Raw genomic sequence first — 23,183 nt, 5'->3', positions numbered from 1 at the left:
AATTCAGGATATCTGTGGAGTGTGTTGAGGGTTGTGTTGGCTTCAAAACCCTGCCCTGCACTTCTATATTGTTTCATAAAGAAAAGTCTTCATGGTGTGTGTACCCCAAGCCACGTGAGATAATAGGTGCCCTCCTCTGTATAGGAGCAGAATATTTTCAAACTTACAACATAATGATATAATTGTAGTTATTGTGGAAACGGGTTTTAAATTACCGCCTTTCAACGACAAACCCAGCTAACAGGAAACCCAGAAATCCAGTTGCCTAAGTCAACTGCTAAATTTTTAAAAAGTGAAATACAATATGTAATATGGTTCCCCCCACCCCCCAGCATCTTAAACATCCCTCTCCTTTAAAAATCTCTGGAGTGCTAGGCTATACTAGTTATTACCAATTGAATTTTCAATAGCCAACTTTCCAAGCCCTAACTTTGACAAATTTTATTTCACATTTGTCAAAGGAAATAAAGCTGACAGCATTACAGGGACTGTGTACTAAAAGTAGTATCTCAATTCCAACAGTCTGTCCAACCTCTTCTTCCCTAGGGGAGCATTAAATCTGGACCCAATTCACAGCTTTGTTTGAACACTATATTTTGCCTTTTCTTTGCACCTTTGATATTTATTTCAGTGTTAAATCTATTCTTCCCTTCATCTATTACCCTGTTTTATTTCTGTTTTTGAGAACCTATATTTTTGCTAATAAATATTCACTGCACCATTTCATCCTGTACTTAATATGCCCAGTGCATGTTTTCTGTGCTAACTTCGCAACAGATTGAGTGGACATTCCGCTGTTGCAGCACAGTCATAAAATTCAGGAACTTATAAAACCTACCTTTCCTCTTCCACCATCGCTTTGCTACAGTATATTTTCCTCCCTCTCCTCCCCCTACTGGCTTTGGCAGCCCTGAGCAGAGCCACAGCTCCCCCCTGTGGCCTCCTGGGGGGATGGCTTCCCGGCCACCCCGGAGACCCCACCTCAGCCTCCCCTGTTTCCAGGGCTCCGTCCTGGCTGCCGCTTCTCTGTCCGACCCCATTTCAAGCCTGGCTTGCAGGCCCGACTTCCAGTGCTGGGAGGTAGGTGAAAAAGAAAGCGACAAAATCCTGTCCTGCAAACACGAGCTGGCGTGTGCAGCGGGGCTCACGTAAACAATCAGTGATTAGCGATGGCACTCGCCTTTTCTCTCTCCCCTTGTCCTACTTGCACACACAACACCCTATCTTGAGGCTGGGTGGGGGCATGGGGGCCCGCACGGGCTCGGTGCTGGGCAAGCCTAGCTAGACTTGTGGATGTGCTTTAGGGTTGCATTCAGGTTGCTTCAGGAAAATCCCACGCCGGGTTCTTGCCAGATTTGGGGAAATGCTTAGTTTAATGGAAACGCTGTTCACTTGGAGTAAGGTAGAATTATAGCCAACTTAAAAAAAAAAAGCTTAACATATGACAGCGACTCAGCTGGAACCCTGGAACACATACTGCACGCATCTTTGATCTTCCGCATCACATTAAGTAACAAAGACCAGAGGACTTCAGATATGTACTAGATAGACTGTGTTTGATCACAGTAAAATGCTTCGCCCCATTCCGGACTATGGATTGCATCATTGATTTTTCTTTCTCCCCCCCCGCCCCCCCAAAGAAGGGACTCTTTTAAGTATGTCTGATTCTTTTAATTAGATCATTACTGCTACTGTAATGTTTACTCCAGTTATAATCTCTTATGAATAGCATGGAGCTTTTTAACAGTAGATGTTATGCTGCCCCTGGTATCATTTGGGAAAATACACTCAAATAGTTAAGTCTGAATAATAAATATGGCTGCTTTCACACACACACACACACACACACACACACATTCTTTGAAATCACTTTTGAAAAATACCACCGTTTCTTGCTACTTAGGAAATGAGCTACCGTGAGAGAGAGAGCACATAGACTGTATTATGCATGTAAATGCATGCAGTCCACAGAGAAACTTGGTGTAGAGCATCTGTGTTTGAAAATATAGGAAAGTTTTTACTGCAATAATCTGAAAGATTTGAAGGGAAATACTTGAATCTGTTCCTGATCTAGCTAGGAGAATCATCAAGAATTCTCTCTCTCTCTCTCACCAAGGTCTTCCTTTTTGTCCTTCCTTTTTTTCTTTTCCTGCTACAATTAGTCTATCTATCTGTTATTCTTTTCCTGTGTCTTTTATTACACGCTCTTAAACCCGGTGTGATGGATCTGGACCATCTCTCGGGCTGGCGGCGGCCAGTTGGCCGCCCAGGGACGTGGCTGCAGTACTTTGTGAACATGCACAGAACACGTCGGGGAACCTTCCTGCGTGCTGGGCCCCTGCGTGTCAGCACAGCCTAAGACACTGGATTCGTGTGTGAGAGCAGCTGCACATTTTAAAAAAATTGTGGCCACTGATTTCAAATGAATAAATTACTTAAGAAAGTAAATATATTAAATGATAATTTCTAAAGACAATAATTAGTATAATAGATCTCTTCAAACATCAATGTTTATGATGTGAGTAATGGTGAAAGGCACCGTTTATTTGTTTCTAATGAAGGATAGTGTGATTTTATTCCGGAAACTTAAGCACTTAGGTTTAGGCAACTGGACAAGTATGAAAGAGACTGTTCTTAGTGTGTGTAATGTAACTTCTATGGCACTGCCTCTTAAAGTATGTTAAATAATAAATAACTTATTAAAACATGTTCAATGTAATAATGGCCTTTTTCATGAATTGTTGTAAAAGAGAGATTAGAAAAGTAGAGGAAGCAGTCTTCGGGGGAAAATAACGGGAATTTCTAGCAGTAGAGTTGTGTAATGGTTCTATATTTTTTAAATGTGCCTGTACTCCATTCATAGTCATTTAAGTGCTTAAATAAGCACAATAAATGTAAATAATTTACTGCTTTGCAAACAGAAAATTGGGCAGAAAAGTAATTTTGAATAGCAAGTTGGCTTGCAATCTTCGATGATTTGGGACCCTGTAAAATGCAACTGACACGGCTGTTCATTAAGCTGCTGCTATTGGGCCTTCTTTACATTCATTAGCGATTAATTCAGACAGATATTTAACTTAATAAGGTAAGCAAATAAACAAAAAATCGCTTTCGGTGCCTTAAGGTTTTTAGACCTCTAATTGCTTTTGTGCCCTAATTATCAAGATTAACACCTTATACTGTTCTCACTCCCTTTTGCCTTGCAAAAAAAAAAAAAAAGAAAGAAAGAAAGAAAGGAAGGAAAAGAAAAAAGAATGCCACTGGGGTATTTTGAAATCTTTTAAGTGGAAAGTGGGAAAGGGTTAAGGATTTTCCCTCCTAAGACAAAATGACCACCCACCAAAACGAGAGACTCAGGCTAAGTTGTGCGTGGATTTTTTCAAACATCAGCTGAGCAGAGGAGCCACACACAGGTCTGTGCTGAGAGAATCGAGCTGAATGGGATTCTAAGCCAGGAGACGCTTGTGTGGCACGGATAAATCAGACTTCCAGGGGTGGCGGCCTGTGTCTCGGCTCTGCTCGTCACGTCTCTGGCTGCATTTTTGAATCAGCATTAATCAAAGATCCGCGTGTGGCTGTTATATTTGAAAGTTTATATTAACTTAAGGTCATATGTAGTTGTCAACACTTTGTAATTAGTGACAAACCACTTGCAGGTCCTTTAATATTTACTGTAATAATATTATTCATAATGGAGTCATTCAGTATTCATGTGGATATAATATGTAATTCCATTGTAATTTAGCATTAATTAATGTCCACTTATTGCAGCATATTATAGTATAGGAAACAATTTCTGATAAGAGACACCAGTGTAATTTAAGGATGACTCCGACTGTAATTTGAATAATGATATACATTGCTTCATGTCTCGATGCCTCTGTCCCCACCCACAGTCTACCGCATGCATGTGAGCCCAGGGGACACGCACACCACACGCACACACATGCACACCCACGTTCATTGTGTGTGTGAAGCTGAACAGGTATTTGTAAAGCAAACCTTAGTTTAAAGTGTTTGGAATCCCTTTCTAGATCTTACTTGGAATGTTAAAGTTTATCACTGTCAGAGCTTTATATTGCCACTTCAATACCTATACAAATTGCTGATTTGGTATCTCTCCTAAAAGAAGATTGTCATACAACATTGTCCTTTAATATAGAGGCAACTATTTTTAAGTGACAATTACAAAGGGACTTAAAAAATAGAAGCAAATATCCAGTCACCTAATTATTCATCCATTTCTCTCTCTCTCTCTGTATAGATAAAGACATCTTCATATATCGTTTTGCCTAGTGACCGATCTAGGAACAAAGTTACACTGATCATCCCGGGAAGGGGCATCGTGGAGAGCTGGGCGGTTAAAGGTGCTGAGGTTGGAACTGGGCGGGTGGTTTGAGACACTGGCTGGCTGCTGTGCTCCTGAAATCACTCCTCAGCCTTCAGACTTGCAGTTGCCATTTGCTGCTCGTGCAAGAAGTCACGAAGCTTCCCCACCATTCTCACTTGAACTTGATACCGTATTTCACTCGTTCTTGTAGCATTAGGGGATTTAAAACCTCCTTTTCCTTTAATTCTTTTCTTTCTTTAATGGGTGACTGGATAAATTCAGTGGTGGATTTTTGTGACACTAAAACAGCAGATAAGTCTATGATGCACTCTCGCTATGTGGTTTAAAAATCCCTCACCATATGTTTTCTCACTGGAATGCCTCGTCTTGCAAAATTACAGGAACCGAAGCTTAAAAACACAATTAGGTAGTTTAAAATGAAGTATTAAAGAAATACCACATATATTCAGATGCCTGCAATGTTTTCTTCCTCTCTCCTTTTTCGGTTTTGTTTTGTTCTTAGGGTATTCAAAAAGCCTCTACTGTATTTGATTTTTATACTAATCATGCCCCATATTTTTTGGATTATGTTCTATAGGCTGTGGTTAAATTATAAATGAAAGAGTGAACTACCAGACTTCTTGTCATAACAGTAGCTTTTATGTTGTTACAGAAAATACAAAAAAAAAAAAAAAAAAGCATTTTGTGATGAAGGGTCCCCTCGCTTATTTTGTGCGGCTTAACGCACACAGGCAGACAAGCAAAGCAATTTGTAGAAATGTTTTTCACAGTATTTTGAAAATTACAGCACCCTTTCCGTCCTCTGAGGGGAAAATGAAAGAAAACTAAATACACAATGCACAAACATAGCTGTCCCTAACAGCTCTCTTCGCTTTCCTGGGCTGTACGTGCTCCTTAGGCAACACCCAGGCACACACAGGCACACACACACACACAGCCTACTTCAAGTTCAATTTCTTACCAAGTTATGAGCCAAATCAACTATTTCATCTGGTGGTGATCTGAAAACCATCTTCCGCAATTCCAAGTTCCTGCTTCTTCAGTTGTTTAAAAAGAAAGAAAAGGCAACAAAAAGCCAGCATGACCAGAGTATTAAAAAAGGAATTAAGTGACAGCTTGTAATCTCAATACATTTTTGTTTTCCCATTCAACTTATTTCAAATTCACTCTACATGAAAACCCAGTAAAGTATTTTATACACATCTTGTACCACACTGCTCAAAGCCCTTGACTGAATGGCCACTTTATGTCCTGATCCTAGAGGGCTGGAGTTTTAAGATAGAATTTATACTCAGAAAATTGATGAAATATTTGGTTTATAGGCTGTGGCATTTTAGGTACATGGTAACTGCATTACTTAAAAGACCTTGCTATGGTGCAGGCACGAAGAGTAATTTTCTGTGTTAAATCTACGGCCATGCTTACCCATTTTGTTAATTTGTTCTCAAACTTTTGCCAACTGGAATGGGGGTAAGAGGTCAGGAAGGCCTGGGGAAGGGGAGCGGAATCTCTCTCGGTATAAAGTCATTTGTGGGGCCGTATTCTAATGGAAGGGGAGATTTCACAGCATCGCCTGGACGTGTTCAGATGCTTTCTGTAAAGAGCAGATCCTATGCGAAAATCAATAGCTAGCTTATGCCCTTCATTTGGAGATAAGTGGATTCTTGAATGTCTGAAAGAATATTTGATGTGGAACTTAAAACAGTGCTGGAAAAATATCTTTGTCTTAATTGCCTTTCACTCTGCGGTGATGCAAGCCACTTTGCCACGGAAGCGGGCATTGAGGGAACACAAACAACTGTCTCCTTTATGCCCTGTGCCAGTGGGCCCTGCTGCTCCGCTCCCTGCAACCAGCCTTAAGGACTCTGTTTTTTTTTTTTTTTCTTTTTTTGGCTTCATTGGATGAACTGTCTTCCCAAGATAACAAATCTTCTTTTGCAGCACTTGGCAGAGTTTGGTTAGGGGCTACCTCTGAGCAACATGAACTTGGCCTTGCCGGTGTCTTACTCTGATACCTTAGCTCCTGTTAGGAATCAGGTACTCGGGGAAACAGCCTGCAGCCATACAGCTGATTATTTCACCAAATTTGCATCTTTTCAACAGTAATGGGGACGACTTCCACAAATGCTCCCAGGCTCTAAATAGATGTTAAGTGGTTGTTTCTAGTTCCTTCCCTCTCTGCTCCCTGGAGAGCCACTTCCCATCCCACTCGGAGCCTTGTGCTGTGCCTGCTGGTGGCTGAGGTCTTCCCAGGCCCAGCAGCCTGTCCCCATCGGCCCATCCCTGAGGCTCATTGGGCTGGGTGTCCAAGCTGGGGCCTTCTGGGAAGTCTAGGAACCAGGGCTGGCTGCCTCCCCTGGTACCATCCCTGGTGGCAGGAAGGGAGCCATCCAGTCCTTGGTGCTGGGCCGCTGCACACGCCGGGCCTGCGGGTGTCCCCACCATGGGCGTTTGCCTCCCGCAGTGGGGAGCGGCTGCCGCACAGGAAGGCCCGGTGGAGAAGTGGGGCTTGAAGAGAGATGGGGTGGAGAGAGCAGTGGTGCAGGCCCAGGGCTGGAGGTCTCTGGAGTGCGACTGGTGACAGTGAGGGGGAGGGGCGGCAGTGAGCCCAGATCCCAGGGAGCGAGGGCCGCTGAGGAGATTTCCCCAAGGGCCAGGCTTCCTCTCCTGACTTGTAGCTGGAACAAGGAGGGCAGGTTGCCCAAGAGCAAATATTTTTTTAATGTGGTTTTGATTAAAGATAGGATAAAGTTTTGTGTTCCAAAAATGTACCAGATGTTTGCTCTAATTTTTTAATGCCCTTCTGCCAGCCCCCAGCTGGTCAGTTTGGCCGTGACAGTGTGGCTACCCAGTGGGTCTGACCTGTTGAGAGGGGCAGACTGGCAGCCGTTGGCCCCTGGGGGCTCCTGGGTGGGCTCTGGAGGAGAGAAAGTCCCTGCTGGCCGCTCTGCGTCCTATAGCTGCCTGGGAGACTGGACAAGCAGGTGTCCTCTGAGCTTTTCGTGGTCCCCGTGCTGCTCCCTGTCTTGAGGGGGCCCTCCCAGGTGGGTTTGGGCAGAGCCAAGGGTACCCCTGCTCCCCTTCCTCCAGGTCCTTCGAGCTGCTTGAGAGGCTCGCACCACTGGGGCCCGAGGGGGGGAGCCATGAAGGTTAGAACTACCTGGGCCTCTACAGCAGGTGTGTCCTGACTCCAGGGCGACATCACTAGAGCCTGGTAAGTGTCCCCTGGATGTGGCCTTTGTCCTGCCAGCTGGAGGGGACTTCCTGAGAGCATCCTTCCCGGAGGATCGCGTGTAGGTGTGCAGGTGTGAACCCGCACATCCCCCTGCGCTCTGGGGAGCCACGGATCGTTCTTTCCAAGCCATGCCTGGAAGAGCGCATTGATATGGACATAAACCACAGCACTTGAGCTTCTTTCCTTTAAAACAGTGCCCTGTGTGTAAACCCCTCAGCTCCACTATGAATTAAAGCCATGATATTCTTAGTTTATCTGCATAGCTGATTTATAACAAAACTCATTTCCTCAAAACATAACTTTTTCTGTTTTTAGCATATACAAATCTTTATGCTTTAGATTTAAAAACCTGCTGAGAAAAATTGGACTTATTTTCCTTTTCCTTCTCCACTGAGGTCCAAACCAAGCAACAGTAGGCAGCATAATGAAAAGAATTTACAAATGGAAAAACGGAATCCGCCTTTTCCAAATTTCATGTTTGTTTTGTAATGATGTAACGCAAAGGCTTAACTATATCCTTCATTGTAGAAAACCCTGGAATGAAGGATCGAGTCTAATCCTCTCTGGAAGGCACGTCTTGATTAATGTGCTTTATCTCGTTATCATTGACAAGGAGAAGAATGGGAGGAAAGATTCTAATGAGACCCATTTCCTCGCTGAAACAACAGAGGGGAAGGCAGGAGAAACCAGGGAAGAAAGAACAGTCTGGAGCGAGGCCGCGTGCCGTGGTGTGCGGAGCCCGCTGGCCGGCCCTGCTGCTGCACCCACAGTGGAAGACGTGTTTGCAGGTGCCAGCCGGGAGCGTGGAGCCCTGTGTGTACCCACAGGCGTCATCTGCATCCAAAGGCCTACACTAGCTGCAGCAGGGTCTCTGCTGTCTGAAAAACACCAGATGACAGCCACATCCACCTCTGGATCTGTGGGACTCTTGCATTTTCCTGGGACTGCCATGTCCTTTATTAGGCATCACGCAATTAATTTGTTTTCTTAAGTATGAATGGGACGTGATTGCTAATGATCTGCAACTTTCATCAGAAACTGGGAAAAAACAAAAACAAAAGCAGAACCCCCTGGCCCCCTGGCCGGCCCTCCCAGGGGCCCCCTGCTGTCTGCCTCCTCACCTGCCTGTGGTTGACGCCACACCGTCCCCCTCCGATCACCTTGAATAAAATATTATGCACAAAATTTAATAGCTTCAGGACAGTTCCTTTCATATGTGCCTTGAAATTCTTCTTTCATTTTATGCGTCAGTATATTTCTTTAAAAGCCATGTCAGCAGAAACGAACTAAAATTAGAGAAAAACACCTATTTTGCTTTTAATAATATGGTAAGATGATTAGTTTCTTTCCTATTTAGAAAATAGATTTTATTTAATATATAAATATTAAAAATACCCTTGGTTTGGTTCATTTAAGGAATAGCGTTCTACATATATATATATATATATATACATATATATTTAAGTCATACATTTTAATCTTTGTTTTCCTTCTTTTCGCTTCTGTGAAACACGTTGTCGTATTATGTATTTACAGCGTGTGCGCGTATCCGTGCACTTCTGTTGTCAGCGTGTTTAGCTGTAACAGGACACAAATACCATCGTGCCAGGAAGCGCACAGCGCTCCAGGAAGATCTGCCAGGAATCTCATTTCTTCAGATAAGCCCCCAGTTCACTTATCCCAGTTGTAGTTTTTGGCTTACACTTCACCGCCGCCGTTTCACTTCTCTGGGAACCCCATTACTTTTGTCCACACTCACGCTCTGACCTGTGCTACTTGGAAATTTTCGAGATGAAGTCATTGCTGGTTTGAGTTACTGGAGAGACGTTAATTCATCCAGCTGGGCTGGCTCAAGGCGGTCCCGGCGTTGGGCCCTGACAGCCGCCCTCAGTGAGACCCGCTGGCGCAGGCCGTGGCGGTGAGGGGCCGGGGAAGCGATGCTGCAGGAACCATCAGAGCGATGTGACCACCAGGAATGAAACAGACTCATCAGCCCCCACCAAGACCTTTGTGGAAAACACCTTTCTTTTAAACTAGGATTTTAATGAAAAATCCAAAAGATGATCACTATGCTACCAAACGGACAATGCAATGTATATATGTTACTATATGTGTGTGTGTATATGTATTTTTTCAAGGGCCTGTTACTTTGAGACATGCCAGGCATTCTCGCCGATAAAAGAGGGGCCTGTGTACATGTCATTCCATTGTTCGAGGAGGGGGATCCACACTCTCAAGTTTGTGTCATGCTGTACAGTTCACAAGGCAGTTTCTGTGCAGGAACTGGAGAGCCTCACGCCGCCCTGCGCCCTGGAGGCAGGGGGGTGGGAGGAGGAGCTGTGAGACCTCCCCGCCCCCAGGTTATAACATGCCTGTGACCCACACACTTTACAACATAACATCCAGATGTCCAAAAACTTTTTTGTTAACTCTATGAAATTTGATAGAACGTGAAATGTGATAGTACATGAACTCAGTGACATAAATTGTAAAACAGAGCCCCAAGATCTGTATGTAAAAATGAGGCAGTTTTTCCTGAAGGTTGAAACCCCCAACAAAGACCTGAAGGGCCTTGCGTGGGGGTCTGCCACCGCCACCCCTGCCCTCTTTCTCTCCCCAGCAGCCTCCCGCCCGGGAGGTGCCTTCCCCCCAACAGTTCATGAAGAAGCATTTAGTATCGCTTCCTATGAAAACCGAGGTTCCTGGTGACTTTTTCACAGACACAGAATTCATAAATGGCAAAAACCTCTTTCGAACTCATGTTTGCTGTTCTCCGAGACAAGTGCTTTTTCCGCTCTGCGGCCAGAGGACGCGTCCTTGTGGCCCATGCCCGTCCAGCCTATGTGAACTCATCCTCCAGGGCTGGGGTGGGAGGGCAGGGAGAGCTCAGAGGTAGGGCCGTTCGTTTCCCGAGTCTGCACCCAGGCTGGGGGCTCCCGGAGGGCAGGCCAGAGCTCGGTCACCTCTGTTTGTCTCATACCAGTGGCTGCGTTAACTTCTGCTGACAAACCGCAGGTAGTTACACTCTGTAGCATTTACACATCTGGAGAAGTGCAGATGTTTGGGTGACAGTACAGATGAGAGTCTCCTGCATGAAAGCTCAGGAACATGTGACTTACACGGTGGCCGTGTTTGAGGGGAGAAGCCCGAGCCCAGGAGCCTCGTGTGTTGGTAGTTGAGGAAGGGCCATGCACAGGGACCTGGAGCAGCCAAAGGGAGCAGGTGTCTTTCCCAGGTGGCACTGAGCAAGCATTCCTGAGTCCGGCTGATACCGGATCGAAGTGACTGCTGGAAATGCAAAGGTGTGACTTCACCCTGTGCCTCAGTTTCCTCACCCGTAACAGGAGAGAGTTAGGCTGAGGCAGCCCCTTTGCAGCCCAGCGGTCTCTGATGTCCGCCCTGTTAAGGAAAGAAAACCGAGTATTGCCAGCTTAACGACGTCAGTGCCGAGAGAGCTGTTTCCCTCCCCTGTTACATTAAAAAAAATGGCTTTAAAAAAATGTTATGAGAGTAGTACATGCCCATCACAGAACGTTTAACAGATGTAGAATATTATTTAAAACAGAAATTTTAAGCTAGGATTCTAATGAAAACTCCAAAAGATGATCACTTACTATGTTACCAAACGGACAATGAAATGTACATATGTTACTATACTCACTTCCTTTTGTTAAACTTTTGGCAAATGAGCCTATTTTTATCTATATTTTTCATGTATTGGCAGGATTCTGTACACAGGATTTTGTGTGCTGTCTTTTTTCCTAATGTTCTGTCATAAACCTTTCCCTATTTTGCATAAACCATTTTTGTGAACATCCTTTGTAAATGGCAAATGCTCCTGCAAATGGACTTAACATAATTTACTAAACTGATTCTTCATTATTAAATATTTTGGTGTTTTTCTCTTTGCTATTAGACACACTGCTGTATTGAGCAATTCTGTGTGGGAAGCTTACCCCATACATATGACTGTTTCTTTGGGGTAGATTTCAACAAAATGGAATTTCTGAATGGGGGCATTTGGAAGCATTGCTTTCCAAAACAATCTGCCTGGTTCACTCTCAGCAACAGCCTGGGAAAAAGTGAGGCTCATGTTCAGTGTGGAGAATTTCTTTTTCTTTTTCTTACCTATAAAAAATAACAAGTACTTAAAAATAATATCTGTTGTTTCATTTAAAATCTTTTTGTTGGTTATGGCATCAGACTTTCTTTAAGCATAGGTGAATCGTTTGTTTTTCTTTCAGGATTTGGTATCCATGCTTATGTTTCATCATATATCACTTACGAAATTATTCTAATGGTCACCTGGTATTGAGAAATGGAGTTGCAAAAGTCCCCACTTGAAAAACCCACAGAATTTGGCAAAGATTTTTCCTTTTCTTCCTGCTTTTTGTTTCCACTAAATTGCTTCCATCTCTTCTGCTTTTGGAAAAGGCATCAGGGATGCACCACCACCTTGTGATTCTACAGGCAGAGTAAAGAGAAACAATATTAGCCGGTTTTGCCAAAAAAAATCCCCATTTTTCCACAGTAGGATAGCCTGATTATCACCATTTATATGTTAACATCCTTAACCACTCCACTGACAAACCCTGCTGAAATCATATTCTTAACTTCAGTGACCATTTTAACTATCGAGACCATGTGCTTTATCACTTAAACATGGTGTAACGTAGAAACAGGGTTTAAAGTTTGAGCTGTGAAGATTGTTGCTTAAAGAATTAAAACACTTCTGAGGATGCTTAAAAATAAAGGTGAAAGTGATATTTATCATGTTGCCAGTTACAAGTGTTATTTTCTATAATGGGATTTGTGGCGCTTGTTGGGCTTCTATAAAATGTTGTAATACGGGCAGTCCCTGAAAATCTCATCTTGGCAATAAATATGTTTGGTGCTCGTGTTGTCATTCAGTGACACAAAATATAATATATTTTCAAAGTGGAACTAAGAAGTTTAAAAACAAGTTTCTCCCCACTTGCTGCCCAGGCTGTACTATTCCCAGAAGTGAGTAAACATTGGTTTCAAACTGTATTTTTCAGCTCATTAGTGAGAAATACCTAAGTTACCATTACTGTTCAATGTTCAGATTCACTATTTTTCTAGGACCAAGATATTTAAATAAGAAATTAATATCTGATTATGTTTGAATTGAGAACATAAATAATTCTGTGCTATAGCAGTCACGGGGTTTCGGAAGACTTCCTGGCTGAACTTGACCTTGCTTTAGTTGATGGTGGAAAACCAAATAAAGCAGGTATTTAAAGGTTTGGAGTTCAAGGTTGTATTGTTTTTCAAGATTCATTTGCATTTTGACTATTTTTGTTGGTATCCTATATCCTTTCCAAACCGAGAGGTTAAGAAAAAGGGGAACAGTGAAAAAGCAGATGTTATATGCTGGTAGCTCGATACACAAAGTGTCCCAAATGTGAAATTTCTCAAACACAGTGACCAATGCAGTTAATAAGTCTTATTGGTCTCAGAATATCCAAATTGGCATCTATAAAGGAAAGACTTCTATTTTTTATATTATCCCATCCTAAGCAACATGCAATTATTGTCATTTTAATTCGGAGTTTTGGACATAAATCTGTGAAGTGTTTTCTATAGATGAAGTTTGCAGCTGAATAATAAATAAATGAGTTGCCAATAGCTCCGAAATGGTGCAACGGCACCTCTTTTCTATTGTCAATCATCTTTAGCACAAACTTCTGTGGTTAGAGTGTCATAATGAGTGCATTCCCACTGCGTGGAGAGAGCTTGAAGTTCTTGTAGTGGAATCTTAAATGAGAAGATGCCCATTTCAAGTGTTCTGTGAAAGGGTTCTGGGCTTAGCAAACTTATAGTTGTCATAGGATGCTCACACACACACACACACACACACACACACACAGAGCACCCTTACACCTCACACACATATACCCAGACCAAAGCAAAGAAGCAAAGCAACTACAAAGCAAATTATAAAATACATGATTGACCAACATATAAGTTAGGCTTTTAAAATTTCTTATTTTACACATATTTATACATTCGCATTGTAGAGAAAATTATCTCCACATTGGCTTCATGGTCCTTGTTCAGATCGTGACCCTGATTAATGACAGTGTTGATTTGAAGATTTTACAATTAAACTTTAATATATGTTACAACTAATGACTCTCCCCTTTCCCACTCCCTCCCCCCCAATTTTTTTTCTTGTAGATTTAAGAAAAAGGACAGTTTTCTGATATTCCACCCACAGTCTCCCTTTCTTATCAAAAGTCTCTAGTTCTTGCGTAATTATGGGACTGCAAATTATTTACCCTAGTTTTAAATTAAAGAAGCAGACGAGTAATCTGGTATAAAAAGCACAGTTCCAACTTCAGGGAAAAAAGTGAGTATGTGTTTAATTTTTCTCGAGGCGCAGAGCTGCACAGCCCCCAGTAATGGAAAGGTTGCCACAGACAGAGCAGCCCCTCCACCTTGCCGCGGTGTAATGCAATTTAGCTTCATTAAATTACTGGAGGGCCAGTTACTTAAGCAGAATATTGATTTTCAGTCTGGCCTGTGTTTAACATAATTCTGCGTAGGCAACAGCTAATTCTGCATTTGAATCTAACACCCTAATGGAATTACAAGATGCCACTTGACCACAGGCGACCACTCAGCCATCTCGGGCCACACTTCTTGGCAGCCTCTCTAGGCGCGGGGCAAAGTTACCTTAACTTCTTTCTCCCTGAGACTTGGGGTCGTGTGTTCCCAGGGTCCCCAAATGAAGTTGCTGTCTTTTTACCAAAGAGATGGTTTAGGGGACTAGAAAGTATTGTCAGAGGCATCCTGTTTTTTAAGCAACTTATACCTCTTGGCCTAAATAGATACTTACAGATAAGACTTTTAGACTTGACTAGCTTTTTCATGCTTATGAGAGTTAAAAATGAGGTATATCTTCAAATTCAATCTCACTGCAAACAGGGCTTAGACTTCTATATTTTGGATGACAGATTTTAGGTGAAAATCAAACATTGCTTAGCTGCATAAGATGGTATTTGTTGTTTATGATGAACACAGAATTTTTTTAACTGTAAAAATTCAAGTACATATTTTATTTTATTTTTGGTGGATCATAGTTTCAAAACAGGTAATTTGTTTAGAAATATAGAAGCAAAAATACACAGGATTATAAGTTGTCCCCCAAACCTGGGAGGAGCTTACTGGTCAGCAGGACTGGCAGCCAAGAGAGGGAGGTCTGTGTCCCCTGTGTCCCCTGAGGCTACAAGGGACCTGAGCAAGGGTGAGACTTGAGCAGGGGTGAGGGACAGAAGCCCCAGGAGAGAGGTCTGTGACTTTGGAAGAGTTGTGTCTGATCATTGTCACCTACATTTGATCAGAGGTCATTGAAAGTTCTTTCTCCCGGTTTTTGTAACTCAGCAAGACCTGGAGTTCCAGGAGTATCTGGGGTTCTAAGCATCCTCTCTGTCTTAGCATGAAAGCATACTAAATGACAACTTATGGAGCTAACATTTTTAGATGTCTACCCGGTTCTTTACCACACGTGGTGTCCCTGGCATGCTCCCCGGAGTCGTGGAAGGCAGACAGCGCTGTGTAGCAGACCTGGGTAGCTTTGCTGCAGCTGGTGATTCTGGGCTGGCTCTAAAGCCCCTGACCCTGGCTCCCTTCTGTAGGCTGGCCAAGAAGGTTATCCATCCTCTTGGGCTGCCAGTCAAATTATCCCATTTTCTTGGGCTGGACAATCATATTACCTCACTGGTTCCACACTCCTCTGGGCAGGAGACCCAGTCTGAGGTTGGCATGAAGGGCCATAGCAGGACATGTCCCTCTCAGCTCTTTGGGGCCTGACCAGAGGAGCCGCATAGCTCACCGCAGCCGGAGCCCATCTGAGGATGGATCCAAGAAGAAAAGCTGGTCCTAGGAGATGGACAAAGAGAGAGCGCCAGTCCTTCTCCCAGACTTCTTAGGTGTGAGTCCTAAGAAATCTTTGCTTGAATGAAAGTTGGGTTTCTATACTTAAAATTAACTAAGCCCTGAGGGAAACACCTCCCGTTTTACTCTCAGGATGAATTAAATTTTCTGGGAGAAGCTTTACTGCTTCTCCCTGGATCCACGTCAGGTCAGCGTCATGCTCCCAAGCAGAAGAATCAGGCTGAGTCTTAAAAGAGGAAATGATAATCAGAGGGACGTGCACACTGCGGAACCAGGCGCTCATGCTCCGTGTGTGGAAACATCCCCTTTATAATTATTATATTTGTATAGAGCTTGCTGATTAATTTATTTTCTCACTGTATCCCTAGAACTATTTTGCCTACTAGGGAAAAGTAGTCAATTCACATTTCTATCATACAGATGGCAGAATCGTGGAGCAAAGAGAAACAATATAGCCAGTAAGAGAACTAGGACTTGCACGGGACTTTCCCGTTGGTGAAATAAGTTTTCTTTTAATAGCCCCAAGCTTTATCTTTTCACATGGAGCACCATGTATTCTGTTTGGCATAGGTCAACTGTGATGCGGGTGAGGTGTGAGTTTTACCTCCCTTAAAACGTTTCTCAATCAGGCTTACAACCGCACGGACATTATAATTAATGTGACGCATCTTCTTACCAAGGGTGACTCTGCGCCATCTTTCATTGGAACGTGTGTTTCTGTAAGTGCCAGGTGACGAGTGAGCGGTTAGTGAGGAAGTGGACACGGTGGGGAAGACGTAAGAAGTCTGGTTGTTTATAGGAGCAGAGAGGGAAGGCAGGAGCGGGAGGAAGAAGTTGACTGAGGGAGGAGTTTTTAGGATGAGAGAGACTTGACCACAACATTGCAGGAGAAATGTTGACGGTCCAGAGAGACAACACCCTAAAAGAGAGTTGCAAGAATCTAGGCTTTGGCTGCTGCTGGGGAGACTTGCATAGAATCTTCACCATGAATTGAGACCTTGATCTAGAAATATCAGGATGTCGTTAATACAAGAGGATGAGTTGGCAGGGCTTGGAGTCTGTCTGCCCGCTCTCAAAGAAAAAGCCTTGAAAGATGGCCAAATAATGTCAACTAATGTAATGCAGTTAGTTATATATAGATAAACATGCATATATAAATATATACATGTAAGTAAATACTATATTATAATATGTGCTAATTATGCTAATAATTCTGATTATAATAAATACCAATTCCTCACTTTAACTGGACACCTCTGTTGATTAATTTACCAACATTTGTTCTGGGGTGCACTGGGTTGGAGGTGGGAATTGTCTACTAAAATATTGTAGGTTTGTATCAGGCAGCTGAGGGAGAGTTCTCTGATGGGATGACTTATTTCTCTGAGGGGCTGGGCAAGGGGACACTTGGTTGAAGGGTCCATGGAACCCTCAAAGGCTGGACTCAGAGAAAAGAAGACAGTCTAAGGACTTTTGCTAACTCTTAGACCAAAAGATTTAAGCCTTCCACATGGCCCAGCCTGGTCTGTCCCCATTGTGTCTCTGAGCTCCTGGGGTCTGAGACCAGATTGCCCCTGCTCAAGTTCAAGTCCACAAACCCCTTGCTCTACAGTGAATCCAGATACTCTGCTGCCTCCAGGGCTTTCTTTGCAGCTCCAGCCTGAGGTTAGAGAGCAGCAGTTGCAAGGATGAGTCGGAGTTGGAGGGCCACTAGGAGCATTGTGCAATGGGCATCACCAGGCATGTCAGGGCCTAGAGTTGACCCTTTGGGCAGGGCTCAGCTGGGATGGTTTTTCTCTGCTCCACATGGTGTTGCTTGGATTCATTTCTGTGTTTACAGCCAGTTAGTGGGTTGGCCTGGGCTGGCTGGTCTGAGATGGCCTCACTGACAGGGGGACAGCTGGGCCTCTCTCCCTCCATATGGTTTTCACCCTTCAGAGGGTGGTAACCTTCCAAGAGGGAGAGAAAGGAAGTTGCAAGCCTCTGAAGGCCGAGGCTCAGAAGCTACACAATGTCACTTCTGTGGGATCGTGGTCAAAGCATATCATCCAGCAGTCCTAGATTTGAGGTGGGGGTGTGGGTGGACTCTGTGGCCACATTTAATTCATCAAGCCAGGCAGTTGTCTTGGGCCTAACATACCAGGGAGAAGACCAAGTCGTGCACGGTCCTGCAGCCTGGCACAGGGGTGTCTGGAAAACAGGGGAGGGGCAAGAGCAGCATCCTTGATGAGGGATGAGGAGAGGTTTCCATGCCAAAACCCAGGATCTTGCCCCAGAAGTGGGGTTTTCCCAGTCCCCATGGTGTCTCTTGTCCATGCCCAGAGGAGTAAGCTGGATAATACATTTGGGGAGATACATAACCTCCTGATATGAATTTTCCATCTTCCTCTGTCAAACCTCCATTTCCCAACTATAAAATCTTTTTAGAAGATGGACGATGCACTTTATGAAGGGAAAAAATAGGTAAATATCTTTTGAAAGTGTATTTAGGTACAACCCATTTCCCCACACTGGAGCTGGCCTTGTGAAGACATTCGCCACCTGACATTTTCATTCTTGGGTACATAATCATTTCGTGAGCCCTGACACAGTCTATGCTATCTATATGTTCTTGAGCCATTTTCAATTCAGTTATTTGTTAAATTGGTGGCGAAAACTGCACGTATGTCTTTCTAGGTGTTTGGAATGAACAAAAGATTTGACCTTAGACCAGCTATAGTTAGAAATACAGTGTTTATTCCCACTTAATCCCCTGTGGTAGATTAACTTCAAGAAAGCTTTGGCTGATATTTGGAAAATATCTAGAGAATTCACACAGAAACTAGTAAACATATTTATCCTAAATGTCACTAAATTAAATATCATTGAATGATAGATGTGCAAGATTTGTAGGTTGTCAATTTGACACAAATTATGAAAATAACAACATTTTCCAGTTTTCTGTTTTGCTTTCTATCCAACCCATTTGAAACAGAGGAAGGCGGAAAGCCGAATGTGCCTCATTTTATTGTTTTCCAAAATGCTGTTTCTTAACTACCTAAGGGCAAGTGCCAAGGCCAGCACAGGTCGGTCACCTTGAGTACCCTTGTGATACCTGTCCATTGCATTGGCATGTGGGGAGCATCTTGGAAGGGTCTTGTTTGGAAATGTCCTAGACCTTCTTCATTTGGGTCCTTCTGGTGCTTTAGGGACTTAGGGGTGAGTTTATAGGAAGTGCTATAGTTGGGATCGTGTTCTCAGGTGGCCGTGCCTGGCTGAATGTAAACATTAACACTTTGACTGAGGCAACTTAGGAATGAGAGAAAGACCAAGTCACTATCCAGAAAGGAACATATGGACATCTAAATGTCAGCCCGTGACATGAAAACTGAAACCCAAGCCCATCGTTGTGTGCAACCAGGCCTGATTTAGGGGAGTGTCTAGGTATAGATGGGCCTTTCTTCGTAGGTATAGTGAATTCTGGCTCCACAAGTTAACATTAGCCTGTGCTTTGGTGCTATGTGGAGGTTGCTATCCTGATACCGAAAATCTGTTCTCCCTTCTTCCTGGGCATGCATGCCTTTCATTGTCATTTTCCTACTTTCTTATAGTCAGAGGGGGCTGAGTCCTTTCTGGTCAAGGTTGAGAGGAGCAATGTGTGGCATTTCCAGGCCATAACCACACTCTCCTACCATTGTGGAGGCTGAGGGATGACAGTGGCACGAGATGAAGGTGCCCACATGCCTCCATCAGCACATGGAGGACAGCTCCATGCTGTCACTGGGGGGAGACATGTGCCTGTTATGTCATCTGTCCTCACCTCACTTGGTTAGAGTGGTCATGACCATGTTGTAGGTCAGTGGGAAGCACCTGGGTTGATCGTTAAAAATGAGATTCCCAGGTCTTAGTCCCAGAGGGTTTGATTCACTTGGTCTGGGGTTGGGTGTGGGCCTCTTCATTCTTTGTATCACTTTAGTCGATTTTAGTTCAGGAGCACTGCTATAAATCATCTCTTTTAAAGGAAAATAGGAAACAAAGACCATATGGACTTTGGTGGGAGCAGAAATTATGTAGCCAGTTATTCAAAATTCAGGTTCGGATATGCCATGAAAATCAGACCTTTTAGACTACAGTTCATGTGCTTTTATAAACTACAACACTCCTTTTCTTTTATAAAAAGGAACATTTCTAAACTCTTTTGGAAGAGAATATTACTAATGTAATAGGGACAAAAAAATCCAATAGTTTCACATTGCATGGGCAATCACACTTAATTTTTGTAAATTTTGTTTTTGCTTCATAGGTATGAGTAGCATACATTTACTTTTGTTTTTGGATTTATCAACTTTCACTGTTGCTTCAAAATGATCACTACACAAGGAGGAGATTTAGCTAAATTTCCCCCCATACCTCCTCTCCTTCCACTTTGGTTAATTCACCATTTTAAGTTCTTCAACTTTTGTCCTTTTTGAAAAATCAACAAAATTAACTTCTTTTTTTCCCATCGAATGTACTACTTCTTGAGTGTCCACTCAGCCTTCCCCCATCCCTCCATCCACTCAGACACCTCTCTTTTCTCCTACTTCTTAATTTTGTCAGTTGCCCTTCTCTTTGTATTATCAAGGTTATAGCTTTTATATTCTGATATAGATTCAGTTAGTCTCAGTGAATTTTGTCTAAAAGTATATTCCAAGGTTTCAAAACCAATGAATACCATTTACATCACTATGATTCTGGAAATAATGTTCACTGCAGAAATGAGAGTTCTGCTATAATTATAGTTCCTTTTCCGAATGTCCAATTGGCCCTGAATTGCTGTGTAAAGTGCTCCTGACACTAAGTAAAATTGGATTCTCCTCTTTTATGCTGCGTAAATTTTCAACTTTTATCCAAGCTTTCAATTACATCATCTCACCTATAGATTTTTTTTCATGGAGACCTCCTCCCAAAGCCTCTGTCCTGTAGTTCTAATTTGTACTGTCTGATCTCTCCATCCATTCTTCTGTTGTCATTTTTGAATTTCACTTTATTCTCTCCTGGGTTTAATCTACTGACTTTTGGTCTCAGGGTCTCCCTTCTCTTGGTTTATTTCCTTATTACATAATTAAATAACTCCCTAAAAATTTGCTTGGGAGCTAAGATTTCCATAGTTATATGTGAATCTACATAGGTCATAGTTTGACTGGATATAGAAGTGAAGGCATTGTTCCACTGACATCCAGCAAGCTATGTAGCTAGCGAGAAGTCTGGTGTCAGTCTGATTGCTTTTCCTTTGTAAGCAACCTGCGATTTATTTATCACACAGCAATTGATATCTTTTCTTTTTTATTAATGTTCTGATATCATAGTGATAATTTTTTTATTTTATGAAAATGAGTTGTGGTGGACACACTTTCAATCTGAAGACATGTCTTCAGTTTTGGAATTTTCTCTTCCTTTATTTCTTTCCTTCCCTCATTTCCTTTGTTCTCTCCTCGTGCAACTCTTATTAGTTGGAAGGGAGACTAATTTGATATTATTCCTGTCTTTTGCCTTATTTCTTGTCCCTGCCATATTTTTCTTTTTCTTGGGAAAGATCAACTTTACATTCTAGTTAATTTATTGCTTTTTTAAAAAAAAAATCAGTAAATATACTTTTAGTTCTCTCAAAATCTTTATCGTTCTTTGTTCTGTTTTCATACTACCCTGTCCTTGTTTTGTGGAGGCAAGATCTTCTATCCCTCTGAGAATATTGATTCATATCTATATCTTAATTTTATTGAATATTTATACTTTTCTTGAATCATGGTTTTTGTTTATGTGGGTCTTTATTCTTTGTATTGTACTGAAGGATTTCCACTGGTGATTGTGTTTGTTACAAAATATTGAATTACAGAGTTATCTTTCTGGCAATTCTGGATTGCTTAATCATATTTAAGAGCAGGATGCTAGTGAAGCTGACTGGGAGCTCCTTGCTAGTTGTCTCTCAGGCTTGCTGTCTCGCAGGGTGGGAGGTCAGCTATTGCCTGGAAGAATTCATGCTAGAATTTTAAGGGCTTATTTGGGGTCACTAATATCTGCACAGTTCTCTCCAGATGCTTCATTTTCATTCCTTGGAGAAACATAGTCAGGTGTTAGTAGATAAATGCCTGGCTGGTGTGTCTGCTCTTAGAAGTGTTTGTTGGGAAACTGATCCTTTTGTTTTCAGGCTTGAGGGCCATTCATGCCTTTTGTCATCCATGTTGTCTCTGAGCCTGTTAGAGCTCCACTAGGTAACTGGTCCCTTTGCAGCTGACTCTCTCTTGGTGTGCCCTCTGAGCTTTAGGTTTTCCCTGCTTTTCTAGCTACCACTTCCCGATCTACTTTGTCTCTTCCAGAAACTTATTGTATCTTACTTACTGATGGCTTCCTATTGTCTTTTCATTCTTGAGCATTTATAAAATTTTTAACACTCTCATGGGATGGAGAAAAGATAAACATGCCACCATTTTACGTGGGAAGCTCCCAATTCTTCTTCTTCTTCTTTTTTTTTTTTTTCTCCCAGCCCACCCCAATTCTTCTTTTTAAGTAACCTATTTATGCAACGTTTTCAGTGTTGTTGGTTTGTAATTATGAGTGAAAACAAATCCAAAATATACCATCATAAAACTGTGTGTTTATTTTGGAAGAATCTGTCTGGCAAGGCAAATTGAAGTTCTTCTACATTAAATCCCCAATATGGAAAATGCTAGTGTCAGTTTTGAGTGAGGGCTTGAGCTTGGGAGCCTGGAGGCTGACCCTGCCTTTCTGTGGCTCATGATCATCTTGACATGAGGATTAAGACTTTTCTGGGGACAACTGGGCTCAGAGGGGAGTGTTACCTTGTCATTCAGGTTAGCGGAGGGGTGCAGCTTCTGCTGGATCTGCGTCCATGGCTCCGGGGCTCAGGATCTTTCCTGGTTGACACCTGACACCTGAGTGTGAAGAAAGGGATGTCCTCAGTCTCTCTGAGCAGTTGTAAGCTAGCGCAGGTGACAGGTCTCACTCCCTTCTCCTATGTGCTAGGCCTGTTGCCCCTAATTGAAGACTCACACTCCATCAATTTCTGGGCTTTCCACTTACCTAGGTCATTATGTCTGGTGTCTATAATCTTGAGCAACCATAGACTGAGAACTGACCCAGTTTGACGGCCCAGAAAGAAGGGCAGGAGTCTTTCCCCCTCTTCAGAATGTTCATGTTCTCACTTGGGATCAGGAGATTTTATCTTCTCCAGGTTCTGTCCTACACACGGGCGAACATCCACACCAGGTAGGGCAGGGGCAGGGGAGTGGTTACTGAAGCTCACAGTTCCATGTCTGGTCATGTGAGCCCCCCAGCCCTCTGCTTCCTACCTTCCTTTTCCACAGCGCCTCTGAGATCTAGCCATGGGGTTTGACCATGGAGGTTCAGCTGATTAGCAGAAATGCAATATGCAGAAGAGATTTGTCATTGGGAGTCAATGAATGGCTTCAGGTGCCTCTCTCAGCATTCTGTCAGGTCTGCTGTGGCAGGTGATGGATAACTGGGTGCCTTCCCAAGACGCTGAACATAGCTTGTTTCCTACTGTGTTGGCAGCACTTGGGCCAGAGTCTTCTATCATTTAGGGAACATGACTTTGATTTTCCAGAATCTTATCAGGATAATCATCTTATTTGTAAAATAATGAAAATGTCAGAGATACTACAAACCCTAAATTGTGAG

Source organism: Eulemur rufifrons, chromosome 28 (assembly GCF_041146395.1).
Source record: "Eulemur rufifrons isolate Redbay chromosome 28, OSU_ERuf_1, whole genome shotgun sequence".
Lineage (NCBI taxonomy): Eukaryota > Metazoa > Chordata > Mammalia > Primates > Lemuridae > Eulemur > Eulemur rufifrons.
The sequence above is the reverse complement of the archived record's forward strand: the minus strand, read 5'-3'. Positions refer to the sequence as shown.